We start from the raw sequence: 14,378 nt of genomic DNA on the forward strand, positions 1-14,378 counted from the left end.
GAGCATGGAGAAAAGAAAGAAGACCAAAGAACTGTCTGAGGACTTGAGAAACCAAATTGTGAGGAAGCATGAGCAATCTCAAGGCTACAAGTCCATCTCCAAAGACCAGAATGTTCCTGTATCTACCGTGCGCAGTGTCATCAAGAAGTTTAAAGCCCATGGCACTGTGGCTAACCTCCCTAGATGTGGATGGAAAAGAAAAACTGACAAGAGATTTCAATGCAAGATTGTGCGGATGTTGGATAAAGAACCTCGATTAACATCCAAACAAGTTCAAGCTGCCCTGCAGTCTGAGGGTACAACAGTGTCAACCCGTACTATCTGTCGGCGTCTGAATGAAAAGGGACTGTATGGTAGGAGACCCAGGAAGACCCCACTTCTAACCCCGAGACATAAAAAAGCCAGGCTGGAGTTTGCCAAAACTTACCTGAAAAAGCCTAAAACATTTTGGAAGAATGTTCTCTGGTCAGATGAGACAAAAGTAGAGCTTTTTGGGCAAAGTCATCAACATAGAGTTTACAGGAGAAAAAAAGAGGCATTCAAAGAAAAGAACACGGTCCCTACAGTCAAACATGGTGGAGGTTCCCTGATGTTTTGGGGTTGCTTTGCTGCCTCTGGCACTGGACTGCTTGACCGTTTGCATGGCATTATGAAGTCTGAAGACTACCAACAAATTTTGCAGCATAATGTAGGGCCCAGTGTGAGAAAGCTGGGTCTCCCTCACAGGTCATGGGTCTTCCAGCAGGACAATGACCCAAAATACACTTTAAAAAGCACCAGAAAATGATTTGAGAGAAAGCATTGGAGACTTCTAAGGTGGCCAGCAATGAGTCCAGACCTGAATCCCATAGAACACCTGTGGAGAGATCTAAAAATGGCAGCTTGGAGAAGGCACCCTTCAAATATCAGGGACCTGGAGCAGTTTGCGAAAGAAGAATGGTCTAACATTCCAGCAGAGCATTGTAAGAAACTCATTGATGGTTACCGGAAGCGGTTGGTCACAGTTATTTTGGATAAAGGTTGTGCAACCAAGTATTAGGCTGAGGGTGCCAATACTTTTGTCTGGCCCATTTTTGGAGTTTTGTGTGAAATGATCAATGTTTTGCTTCATTCTCTTTTGTGTTTTTTCATTTAAGACAAATTAAATGAAGATAATAATACCAAAGAATTTGTGTTTGCAATCATTTTCAGGAAGAAACTGAGTATTATCTGACAGCATTGCAGGGGTGCCAATACTTTTGGCCACAACTGTAATACATATCCTCCATCCCATAGTCCCGTGCCCATATACCCATCATACATACCCACCATCCCATAGGCCCGTGCCCACATACCTATCATCCATATTCTCCATCCCATAGTCGAGTGTCCATATACCCATCATACATATCCTCCATCCCATAGTCGAGTGTCCATATACCCATCACACATCCTCCATCCGATAGTCAACCATTATGACATCATAATGAGAGGCGGGGCTTGCAACCTATGATGACATCAGCATCGCCATGGTAACCATTATGACATCATAATGAGGGGTGGGGCTTGATACACACACTTTTTCCCCATTTTGTAGATAGGGGCAAAATTGTTTGGTGAATTGGAACGCGCGAGGTTAAAATTTCGCCTCACAACATAGCTTAGGACGCTCTCGGGGTCCAGACGTGTGACTGTGCCAAATTTTGTGGCTGTAGCTGCGACAGTGCGGATGCCAATCCCGGACATACACACACACATGCATACACACTCTTGAGCTTTATATATTAGATATTATAAAACCTTTGCAGAAGTCCTGATTCCCCAGATGACAGACATCTCCAATACTGTTTTGGAGGGATCTCCTATTCCAACTACATTGCCACATTCTTTGATTATTCTGATCCCTAAGCCAGGCAAAAACTCCAAAAATAGAAGTCTCTGCCTGGCTATAGACTCCATAAACTTCAAATATTCACACATTTTTGCAAAAAGGCTTAATCCTTGACTACCCTATCTGATGAACAAATATAAAAGCAGGTTCCATACTAATCTTTAAAGGTCGGAACATTACTTGACGAGTCCTAGATTTAAATCACAGAGAAAAACAAGCGATCAAAGAAATCCGACCAACAAAAGATGTATGAAACATATAAAAATTTATTCAAAAAGAAACAGGGAAACAGGGCAGGAATTGGAGTCATGAGTTGACCATGGCAGCGTGCAAGCGACCAATGGGGTAAGCATGGAGTGAAAAGACCTATTAGAAACATCAATACAAGGCATGTAGCTAGATGTATAATTAAACACAACAAATGCCAGTTCCTAGAAAAATAGTGCGGCCAAACAGGACAAGTACATAAATATATATTATAGACAAATGTCCAATGGCAAACTTAATACCTGTTATGGTTGTATGTAGCGGTCCACTCCAGCATACCCCCCCTAGATTTAGTGGACATAGTCAATAAGAGAAGGCAGACAGCACTTCCGCTTAACCTTGATGCTGAAAAGGCATTTGACTGCTTGAGCTAGCCTTTTTTATTCACCACCATGAAGGGGTTTGGGTTCTCAGGCCCGTTTTTAATTGTCCTCCATGCTCTTTATTCATCTCCCACAGATGCTATCAATCTGCCCTCTAACCCCTTCATGACCCAGCCTATTTTGACCTTAATGACCTGGCCATTTTTGGCAATTCTGACCAGTGTCCCTTTATGAGGTAATAACTCTGGAACGCTTCAACGCATCCCAGCGATTCTGAGAATGTTTTTTCGTGACATATTGGGCTTCATGTTAGTGGGAAATTTAGGTCGATAATTTTTGCGTTTGTGAAAAAATCAGAAATTTGGCAAAAATGTTGAAAATTTCGCAATTTTCAAATTTTGAATTGTTATTCTGTTAAACCACAGAGTTATTTGACACAAACTAGTTACTAAATAAGATTTCCCACATGTCTACTTTACATCAGCACAATTTTGGAGACAAATTTTTTTTTTGTTAGGAAGTTATAACGGTTAAAAGTTAACCAGCGATTTCTCATTTTTACAACAAAATTTACAAAACCATTTTTTTTTTTAGGTACCACCTCACATTTGAAGTCACTTTGAGGGGTCTATATGGCAGAAAATACCTAAAAGTGACACCATTCTAAAAACTGCACCCCTCAAGCTACTCAAAACTACATTCTAGAAGATTATTAACCCTTCAGGTGCTTCACAGGAACTAAAGCACGTGGAAGGAAAAAATAGACATTTTCTTTTAGCATCATTTTTTTCATTTTCACATGGGCAACAGGATAAAATGGATCATAACATTTCTTGGGCAATTTCTCCTGAGTACACCGATACCTCATATGTGGTCATAAACCACTGTTTGGGCGCACGGCAGGGCTCAGAAGGGAAGGAGCACATTTGACTTTTTGAATGGAAAATATGCTGGAATATTTAGCGGTTGCCATGTCGCGTTTGGAGAGTCCTTTTGTGTGCCTAAACATTGGAGCTCCCCACAAGTGACACCATTTTGGAAACTAGACCCCTCCAAGGAACTTATCTAGATGCATAGTGATCACTTTGAACACCCAGGTGCGTCACAAATTGATCCGTAAAGACAAAAAAGCACTTTTTTTTCACAAAAATTATCTTTTAGCCTCAGTTTTTTCATTTTCACATGGGCAACAGGATAAAATGGATCCTAAAATTTGTTGGGCAATTTCTCCTGAGCACACCAATACCTCATATGTGGTCATAAACCACTGTTTGGGTGCACGGCAGGGCCCGGAAGGGAAGGAGCACCATTTGACTTTTTGAATGGAAAATTAGCTCCAATCGCTATCGGACACCATGTCGCGTTTGGAGAGCCCCTGTGTGCCTAAACATTGGAGCTCCCCCACAAGTAACCCCATTTTGGAAACTAGACCCCTTAAGGAACTTATCTAGATGTGTAGTGAGCACTTTGAACCCCCCCAAGGGCTTCACAAAAGTTTATAACGTAGAGCAGTGAAAATAAAAAAATAATTTTTTTCCTCAAAAATGATATTTTAGCACGCTATTTTTTATTTTTACAAGGGTAACAGGAGAAATTGGACAACAAAAGTTGTTGTCCAGTTTGTCCTGAGTACGCTGGTACCCCATATGTGAGGGGAAACCACTGTTTGGGCGCACGATAGGGCTCAGAAGGGAAGGAGCACCATTTGACTTTTTGAAATGAAAATTAGCTCCAATCATTAGCGGACACCATGTCGTGTTTGGAGATCCCCTGTGTGCCTAAACACTGGAGCTTCCCCACAAGTGACCCCATTTTGGAAACTAGACCCCCCAAGGAACTTATCTAGATGCATAGTGATCACTTTGAACACCCAGGTGCGTCACAAATTGATCCGTAAAAAGAAAAAAGTACTTTTTTTTCACAAAAATTATCTTTTAGCCTCAGTTTTTTCATTTTCACATGGGCAACAGGATAAAATGGATCCTAAAATTTGTTGGGCAATTTTTCCTGAGCACACCAATACCTCATATGTGGTCATAAACCACTGTTTGGGTGCACGGCAGGGCCCGGAAGGGAAGGAGCACCATTTGACTTTTTGAATGGAAAATTAGCTCCAATCGCTATCGGACACCATGTCGCGTTTGGAGAGCCCCTGTGTGCCTAAACACTGGAGCTCCCCCACAAGTAACCCCATTTTGGAAACTAGACCCCTTAAGGAACGCACTTTGAACCCCCAAAGTGCTTCACAAAAGTTTATAAGGTAGAGCAGTGAAAATAAAAAAATCTTTTTTTTTTCCTCAAAAATGATATTTTAGCACGCTATTTTTTATTTTTACAAGGGTAACAGGAAAAATAGGACCACAAAAGTTGTTGTCCAGTTTGTCCTGAGTACGCTGGTACCCCATATGTGAGGGAAAACCACTGTTTGGGCGCACGGTAGGGCTCAGAAGGGAAGGAGCACCATTTGCCTTTTTGAAATGAAAATTAGCTCCAATCGTTAGCGGACACCATGTCGTGTTTGGAGATCTGTGTGCCTAAACTTTGGAGCTCCCCCACAAACAGGGCTGTGGAGTCGGTAAGCCAAACCTGCAACTCCGACTCCTCAATTTCCCTTACACCGACTCCAACTCCACGACTCCGACTCCCACATATATTGCTTATCTTTAAGTGAAAAATGTATTGTAGTACAATGTGAACATCAGACATTTAATCATTTCTATGATCCAATAATCAAGATATTTAGATAGAACATAAGATATATTTATTGGAATACAACTTTAGAACACAAAAAACTGTAATAAATTGTAAATATGTAATACACTGTATAATATCGATTACATACATACGGTTCAGACCAAAGTTTGGACACACCTTCTCATTGAAAGAGTTTTCTTTATTTTCATGACAATGAAAATTGTAGATTCACTCTGAAGGCATCAAAACTATGAATTAACACATGTGGAAATATAGAATTAACAAAAAAGTGTGAAACAACTGAAAATATGTCTTATATTCTAGGTTCTTCAAAGTAGCCACCTTTTGCTTTGATTACTGCTTTGCACACTCCTGGCATTCTCTTGATGAGCTTCAAGAGGTAGTCACTGGAAATGGTCTTCCAACAGTCTTGAAGGAGTTTCCAGAGATGCTTAGCACTTGTTGGCCCTTTTGCCTTCACTCTGCGGTCCAGCTCACCCCAAACCATCTCAATTGGGTTCAGGTCTGGTGACTGTGGAGGCCAGGTCATCTGCGTAGCACCCCATCACTCTCCTTCTTGGTCAAATAGCCCTTACACAGCCTGGAGGTGTGTTTGAGGTCATTGTCCTGCTGAAAAATAAATGATGGTCCAACTAAACACAAACCGGATGGAATAGCATGCCGCTGCAAGATGCTGTGGTAGCCATGCTGGTTCAGTATGCCTTCAATTTTGAATAAATCCCCAACAGTGTCACCAGCAAAGCACCCCCACACCATCACACCTCCTCCTCCATGCTTCACGGTGGGAACCAGGCATTTAGAGTCCATCCGTTCACCTTTTCTGCGTCGCACAAAGACATGGTGGTTGGAACCAAAGATCTCAAATTTGGACTCATCAGACCAAAGCACAGATTTCCACTGGTCTAATGTCCATTCCTTGTGTTGTTTAGCCCAAACAAGTCTCCTCTGCTTGTTGCCTGTCCTTAGCAGTGGTTTCCTAGCAGCTATTTTACCATGAAGGCCTGCTGCACAAAGTCTCCTCTTAACAGTTGTTGTAGAGATGTGTCTGCTGCTAGAACTCTGCGTGGCATTGACCTGGTCTCTAATCTGAGCTGCTGCTAACCTGCGATTTCTGAGGCTGGTGACTCGGATGAACTTATCCTCCGCAGCAGAGGTGACTCTTGGTCTTCCTTTCGTGGGGCGGTCCTCATGTGAGCCAGTTTCTTTGTAGCGCTTGATGTTTTTTGCCACTGCACTTGGGGACACTTTCAAAGTTTTCCCAATTTTTCGGACTGACTGACCTTCATTTCTTAAAGTAATGATGGCCACTCGTTTTTCTTTACTCAGCTGCTTTTTTCTTGCCATAATACAAATTCTAACCGTCTATTCAGTAGGACTATCACCTGTGTATCCACCAGACTTCTGCACAACACAACTGATGGTCCCAACCTCATTTACAAGGCAAGAAATCCCACTTATTAAACCTGACAGGGCACACCCGTGAAGTGAAAACCATTTCCGGTGACTACCTCTTGAAGCTCATCAAGAGAATGCCAAGAGTGTGCAAAGCAGTAATCAAAGCAAAAGGTGGCTACTTTGAAGAACCTAGAATATAAGACACAGTATTTTCAGTTGTTTCACACTTTTTTGTTAATTATATAATTCCACACGTGTTAATTCATTGTTTTGATGCCCTTCAGAGTGAATCTACAATTTTCATAGCCATGAAAATAAAGAAAACGCTTTGATTGAGAAGGTGTGTCCAAACTTTTGGTCTGTACTGTGTGTATATATATATATATATATATATATATATATATATATATATATATATATATATATATATATATATATACACACACACACAGTGTATATGTATATATATATATATACACACACACAATATATATATATATATATATATATATATATATACACACACTGTATGTATGTGTATATATATATATATATATATATATATATATATATATATATATATATATATACACACACACACACACACACTATGACTTTTCTCGGCTAAAATAAAGCCTAGATCCTGAGGCTACATTCACACTATGGGCGTAGTCAGAACCTCATAATGTTCTGCAGAATTTCATACTGCACGCCTCAGCTGCTGCAGAACCTCATACTGCACACCCCTACACTTGAAAATAAAGCCTGCACCTTAAGAAGATGCAGTTGTGAATGCAGTCTATTTATTCCAACTATCAATTGATGTTGGTGTGTTACTGAAGACGAGCAATGCCTGTCCTGGGCGTCCTTTTGGGCAGCTATGAGGTGTACCTGACTGGTGCTAAAAAAAAAAAAGGAGTGTTAGTCTTTGTGCTATCCGGCTTTCATTCTTTTTGGCACAGATATGATATGGATAGACAGATATGGATAAATGGATATATAGACAGATAGAGCAGATTTCTAATCTGCTTTTGCTATTGAAACATTAGCTATGAGCTCAAAAACCTTTTAGGTGATGCCGTTTTTTAAAAAGCTGATCTGCTTTTGCAACTGAAAAACGTATACTCAAAAAACGCAGGAAAAACGCTGTTTGTGAATGTAGCCTTAGATCACGAATAGAACAGTCATTTATAGGACATTACATAACTTTCCCAAATTCCTATGAAAAAATATTCAGCACATTCTGTATTGAACTACTGTACCCAATTTATTATATATTTTAGGAGTCGGAGTCGGTCCATTTTATACCGACTCCAACTCCACCAAAATGAGCGCCGACTCCACAGCCCTGCCCACAAATGACCCCATTTTGGAAACTAGACCCCCTAAGGAACTTATCTAGATGCATAGTGAGCACTTTGAACCCCCAGGTGCTTCACAGAAGTTTATAACGCAGAGCCGTGAAAATAAAAAATATTTTTTTTTCCTAAAAAAAATATATTTTAGTCTGCAATTTTTTATTTTCACAAGGGTTACAGGAGAAATTGGACCCCAAAAGTTGTTGTCCAGTTTGTCCTGAGTACGCTGATACCCCATATGTGGGGGGGAACCACTGTATGGGCACACGTCAGGGCTCGGAAGGGAAGTAGTGACATTTTGAAATGCTCACTTTGATAGAATGGTCTGGGGCATCATGTTACGTTTGCAGAGCCCTTGATGTGCCTAAACTGTGGAAACACCCCCACAAGTGACCCCATTTTGGAAACTAGACCCCATAAGGAACTTGCCTAGATGTGTGGTGAGCACCTTGAACCTCCAAGTGCTTCACAGAAGATTATAACGCAGAGCCATGAAAATAAAAATCATTTTTTTTCCTCAAAAAATGATTTTTTAGCTCGCAATTTTTTATTTTCCCAAGGGTAACAGGAGAAATTGGACCCCAAAGGTTGTTGTCCAGTTTGTCCTGAGTACACTGGTACCAAATATGTGGGGGGAAACCATTGTTTGGGCACACGTCAGGGCTCGGAATGGAAGTAGTGACGTTTTGAAATGCAGACTTTGATGGAATAGTCTGCGGTCGTCATTACGTTTGCAGAGTCCCTGATGTGCCTAAACAGTGGAAACCCCCCACTAGTGACCCCATTTTGGAAACCAGACCTTCCAAGGAACTTATGTAGATGTGTTGTGAGCACTTTGAACCCCCAAGTGCTTCACAGAAGTTTATACTGCAGAGACGTGAAAATGAAAAAATCATTTTTTTCCGCAAAAATAATTTTTTAGCCCCCAATTTTTTATTTTCCCAAGGGTAACAGAAGAAATTAGTCCCCAAAAGTTGTGCAATTTTTCCTGAGTACGCTGATACCCCATATGTTGGGGTAAACCACTGTTTGGGCACACGTCGGGGCTTGGAAGGGAGGGAGCACCGTTTGACTTTTTGAACGCAAAATTGGCTGGAATCAATGGTTGCACCATGTGGCGTTTGGAGACCCCCTGATGTGCCTAAACAGTGGAAACCCCACAATTTTAACTTCAACCCTAACCCCAACACACCCCTAACCACAGCCCTAACCCCAACACATCCCTAACCCTAATCCCAACCCGAACACACCCCTAACCCTAATCATAACCCTAATTCCAACCCTAACCCTAATTCCAACCCTAACCCTAATTCCAACCCTAACCCTAATTCCAACCCTAACCCTAATTCCAACCCTAACCCTAACCCTCTTTCCAACCCTAATGGAAAAATAAAAATATTTTCTTTATTTTATTAGTTGTGCCTACCTATGGGGGTGATAATCGGGGGGTTTATTTACCTTTTATTTCATTTTGATCACTGTGAGAGTGATCAAAATGAATGAATAGAATCTGCAGGCGGCAGATTCGGGCGGGCGCACTGCGCATGCGCCCGCCATTTTCGAAGATGGCGGCGCCCACGATCCAGACCCGCGGGACACCGGGAGCGACAGGGGGACTCAGGAGGTACCAGGGTGAGTGAGGGGGGGGATCGGAAGCTGGCGGGGAGCGGAGGGAATGGGAGGGGGGCAGATGATGACAGCGGCGGCAGATCGCCGCTGTCATTCAGTGGCGGGGGGGCGATCGCCGGTGGGGGGGGTCGGATCGGTGTCCCCAGCCATGTCCGATGCTACAGCAGCATCGGCCATGGCTGGATTGTAATATTTCATCAATTTTCATTGATGAAATATTACTAACACTCTGATAAAAGTGAAACAGCCAAACAGCCAATCAGAGCTATCGTAGCCTCGTGGGGCGAAGCCACGCCCCCTGTGGTGAAGTACAAAGCCCCCTGTATCTGCGGGTCAGGTGACCTTTCACTGACCCTGGTCACCCGACCAGCAGGGGGGCTTTGAAGTCATTACACAGGGATTGGCACCGACTTTCATGACGCATACGCTGTGTCACAGGTCGGGAAGGGGTTAAGGGACCTGGCAGCTACTAGCAGCCAGGAGCAGGCCACGCCCACTGATATTGGACTGAAGACAAGCAGATGTTATCAGGGGCTTGCTGCTAGCAGCTAGGAGCAAGCCACACCTCTTGATGTGTGATGTAACTTCCCCTAAGGGAGAGGTGCACCAAGGAGCAGCTCCAGCGTCACAGAATTACAGCTATTGTGAGGACGGAAAACATCACTTTTTATGTTATCCTAATAGTCTATGAAGCTATGAGAATTAGGATAACTTTTAATCTCCACAGAGCACCCTTTTTAAAAAGGGAATATTTAACCAGGTTATCGCTTCTCTATCTGAGATTGGCATGATGTAAGGGCAGAGAGCTTGTTTACATCAGTGCCACACTTACCGTATTCTGCTGATTCCAGTGATGCATCACTTTTTTACTGCTGCAGATTTGCCATGTCTCTGAAAGCTGAGCATTGTATAACTCTGCCCACACCACTGATTGGAAGCTTTGTGCCTATGCGCATTGTACACAGAAAGCTGCCAATCGGGAAAAGAAAGAGAACTCTAACCTCCCTTCTTCTGAGCTCCTTTTAGCTGATTTATGATCACAAAGTTCATCGCAACCTTCATGTAGTCATAAATCAGCTGAGAGGTGCTCAAAAAAGAAAATAAGAATTCTCTTCCTTGATGGATTCTCAGTTAACTCATTCTGCAGCTGATCAACCATACCATTAAAACCACTGCCAAGTAAAGTTAATATTATAATAATAATCTTTATTTATATAGTACCAACATGTTTAAAGAAAAATTCGTCACTCCCAAATTTGTGATGCAAAAATCATATATAGAATTTTATTGACAAATTATCCACTGTAGACAAAAACTGTTGACGTTTCGGCCAATTCTTAGGCCTTCATCAGAACTATTGTCTTCAGTGTTTGTGGACCTCAAGGGAGTGCCATCCTATTTTGTGCACCCCATTCCTAACTGGAGTGCCGCGCAACCTTTTCTATATAGTACCAACATATTCCGCAGCGCTTTACAATTCAACAGTTAATATACAAGTCAAAAATAACAACGTTAAAGATATATATATAATAGGACTTTGACTAGGGACCGTGATAGGCCACTCTAAACAGATGTGTTTTTAAGGAGCACCTAAAACTGAGTAAGTTGTGGTTAGTCCTAATTTCTTGGGGTAGAGCATTCCAGAGTATTGGCGCAACTCGGGAGAAGACTTGGTGCCAGGAGTAGGAGTTACAGATTAGTGCAGAGGTTAGTCGAAAGTCGCTTGCGGAGCATAACAAGAGGCTAGGCCGATAAACAGAAATGAGGGAGGAGATGTAGGGGGGTGCGGCACTGTGGAGAGCTTTGTGGGTGAGAACAAGCAGTTTAAATTGGATCCTATAATGAATGGGCAGCCAGTGCAATGACTGGCACAGAGCGGACGCGTCCGAGTACCAATTACCCAGATAGATGACACTGGCTGCTGCATTAAGAATGGAATGGAGAGGAAAAAGTCGAGTGAGGGGCAGGTCAAATAATATAGCATTACAGTAGCCCAGGAAGGAGTGGATCAAGGCAACAACGAGGTGTTTTGTTGTTTCCATGGTGAGAGAGGGGCAAATTCTAGAGATGTTCTTCAGATGCAAGCGACAAGACCAGGCAAGAGATTGTATGTAGGAGGTGAAGGAAAGGTTGGTGTCAAACATAAAACTCAGACAGAGAACCTGCTGCCTAGGCGTTATTATGGTGCCACACATGGAGAGGGAGATGTCAGAATTAGGGAGGTCAGTAGAAGGTGGAAGCAGAAGTAGTTTTAGAAAGAGAGGAGAGTAGGAGAGGTGGTGAACAGTGTCGTAAGCTGCAGAGAGGTTGAGAAGAATGAGCAGAGAGTGGTCACCGTTAAGTTTTGCTGTCAAAACATCAATGGTCACTTTAATGAGTGCAGTTTCTGTCGACTGTAGGGGGCGAAAGCCGGACTGTGATGGATCTAGGAGAGAGTGAGTGGAGAGGTAACGGGTAAGGCGGGAATAGACCAAGCGGAGTTTAGAGATGAAAGGGAGATTGCAGACTGATCTGTAGTTATTTGTGAAGGATGTATCGAGAGGGGGTGTTTTTTTATTATTTTTTTTTTAAATGGAGTAATGATAGAGTGTTTGAAGGAAAAGGGGGAAAAGATTGAAGATTTTAGTTAGGTGAGCAGTGAAGACTAGAGAGAGAGACTGGAGGAGATGTGAGGAAATGGGGTCAGTAGTGCATGTAGTAGGACGAGAAGAAGAGAGGAGCCTGGAGACAACTTCTTCTGTGATGGGATCAAATGTGGAGGGTGAGCAAGAGGAGACGCGGGGAGGGATGGGAGTTATGCCACTTGGTGGTTGGGAGCGGATTTCCTGACTAATATTCTATATTTTCTTTGTAAAGTGGGAGGCCAAATCATCAGCACAAATATCTGTGATTGGGGCCAGTGCTTTTGGACTGAGGTCTGTTTGGTGAAGTGAAGGGAAGAGTTATAGGATCTTAACATAAATCTGTAGTGGATGAAATATTCTGGAGTGCGAGTTTTCCTCCATAGACGTTCAGCACTTCTAGAGCCCTGCTGGGGAAAAATAGTTTGCAACATGAGCCAAGGCTGTTTTACGCATCAGGGAGTGAGATAAATATGGCAGCACTCAGTTATTACAGTTGATGGGTTTTAAGCTATAAAAAAAAAAAGTGGTCTAAGCAAGAACAACCAGTGAAATGGTAAAAAGGTCAGAAAGCTTTCAAGGCTCTTTGATGCAAGTGGGGAGTTAATGGTAGCCCCAGTCCCTCTGATCCAACTTACTAAAATGTACATGATATGACAGAAAGGTGTCAGACTACATGGAGCAAAGCTTGACGAATATATGGCTATGTGGTCAATGACCAGTCAGAGTGTACATACACACACCTGTCCTATGATAAAAGGACCGACAATGGGCATTGCTGACATGGACAACAACAGCAAGAACCATGTGCTATGGAACGAAAACAAGCTGGCATAGGCCAAAAGATGTTAAAAGCAATACTATTCCTTAATGTCAGTAGCCTCTTTAACTGTTAAAATTGTTCAGGTACAGTTTAAGAAACATAATAAAAGAGTTCAAGGTGATGATTTGGCTAGTCAATTCCCCATATATAAATCTGATTGAGCCTCTGTGGGATGTACTAGAAAATCAAGTTTAATCCAACAGATCCTTTGTCAAAATTTACAGGATTGGCTGTTAACTTGTTGGTGTTAGATACCGCAGGATTCTTCAGAGGTGTGGTTGTGGAGACCATCCTTACCCTTACAATCACTATTTTGGGAGCAAAGAGGGTGATCTACACCTTAGACGGTTTAAATATTATGTCTAGTCAGTACATATGTCTACACGCATCCCACCTATACCAAAAAAAAAAAACAATGCCAAACACTTTGAAAAGTTGCAAAAATTTTGTGCTAAAAATGATGTAACTTTTGGCATTTCTAGAAGCTGAGGAGAAGCCAGGCGGGACAGGGAAAGGCTTTAGCCACCTGTCAAATTCATCAAAAGTTATGAAGTTTCTAATGGCAGAAATGAATGCACATCCGATTCCTGCCCGCCACTCATTAAATGGAGTACCCAGGTCTAATTTTGTTGATTACCACTAGCCTAATATCTAACAGACAGGTGTGGTTGCTAGCAAAGATTTTTTCGACTTTTAGGCTTCTGGAAGCTAGGGAAAAGCAAAGTGGGACAGGGAATAGTTTCAGATGCGCGTCAAAACAGGCAACAAAATTCCAAGTGCGGTGAAATTGCAAAGAAATGCAATTCCACAGACTTTTCTGTTTGATTGTTTTTTACCATGTTCACTAAATGCTAAAACTGACCTGCTATTATCATTTTACAGGTCATTACGAGTTCACAGACACCAAACATGTATAGGTTCTTTTCATTTAAGTGGTGAAAAATAAATCTCAAGTTTGTTAAAAAAAAAACAAAAAAACAATTTGGCAATGACAACCACAGAGGTCTGCTGCAGAAGAACTCTAGTTGTCATGCCGACCCATCGGTGACCCGCGATCATGTGGCGGGGCCACAGTTGGGCGGAGCCAGTAACATACTTCCTGTAAGCGCAAGTTAAATGCTGATAACAAAGATTGACAGCGGCATTTAACTATTTAACAGCCTAAGATGGATCGCGATTCCACACACGGCTGTTGGGGGCACGTAAGCTGTATAGATCAGCTGTCATGTGCCCGGAAAGGTGCAGGCTCAGCACCGGAGCCCGCACCAAACAGGGGGAATCCGACATGTGCGCATTGTTATGGCACATGTCGGAAAGAAGGGGTTTATCCAGGACTATTTTTTTTTTTGCTTACTACAGGTCTAAGAACTAACAGGT

General features: G+C 42.3%; 1 protein-coding gene across 7 annotated transcripts in view; it reads right to left on the reverse strand.

The window, feature by feature from the left end:
- Positions 1 to 14,378, reverse strand: part of CIT (citron rho-interacting serine/threonine kinase) — a 277,393-nt gene that overhangs the window by 138,499 nt on the left and 124,516 nt on the right. The gene's annotated exons all lie outside the window — the stretch shown is intronic.

Source organism: Dendrobates tinctorius, unplaced genomic scaffold (genome assembly GCF_039654945.1).
Source record: "Dendrobates tinctorius isolate UK_male_01 unplaced genomic scaffold, ASM3965494v1 ptg000073l, whole genome shotgun sequence".
NCBI classification, from domain to species: domain Eukaryota; kingdom Metazoa; phylum Chordata; class Amphibia; order Anura; family Dendrobatidae; genus Dendrobates; species Dendrobates tinctorius.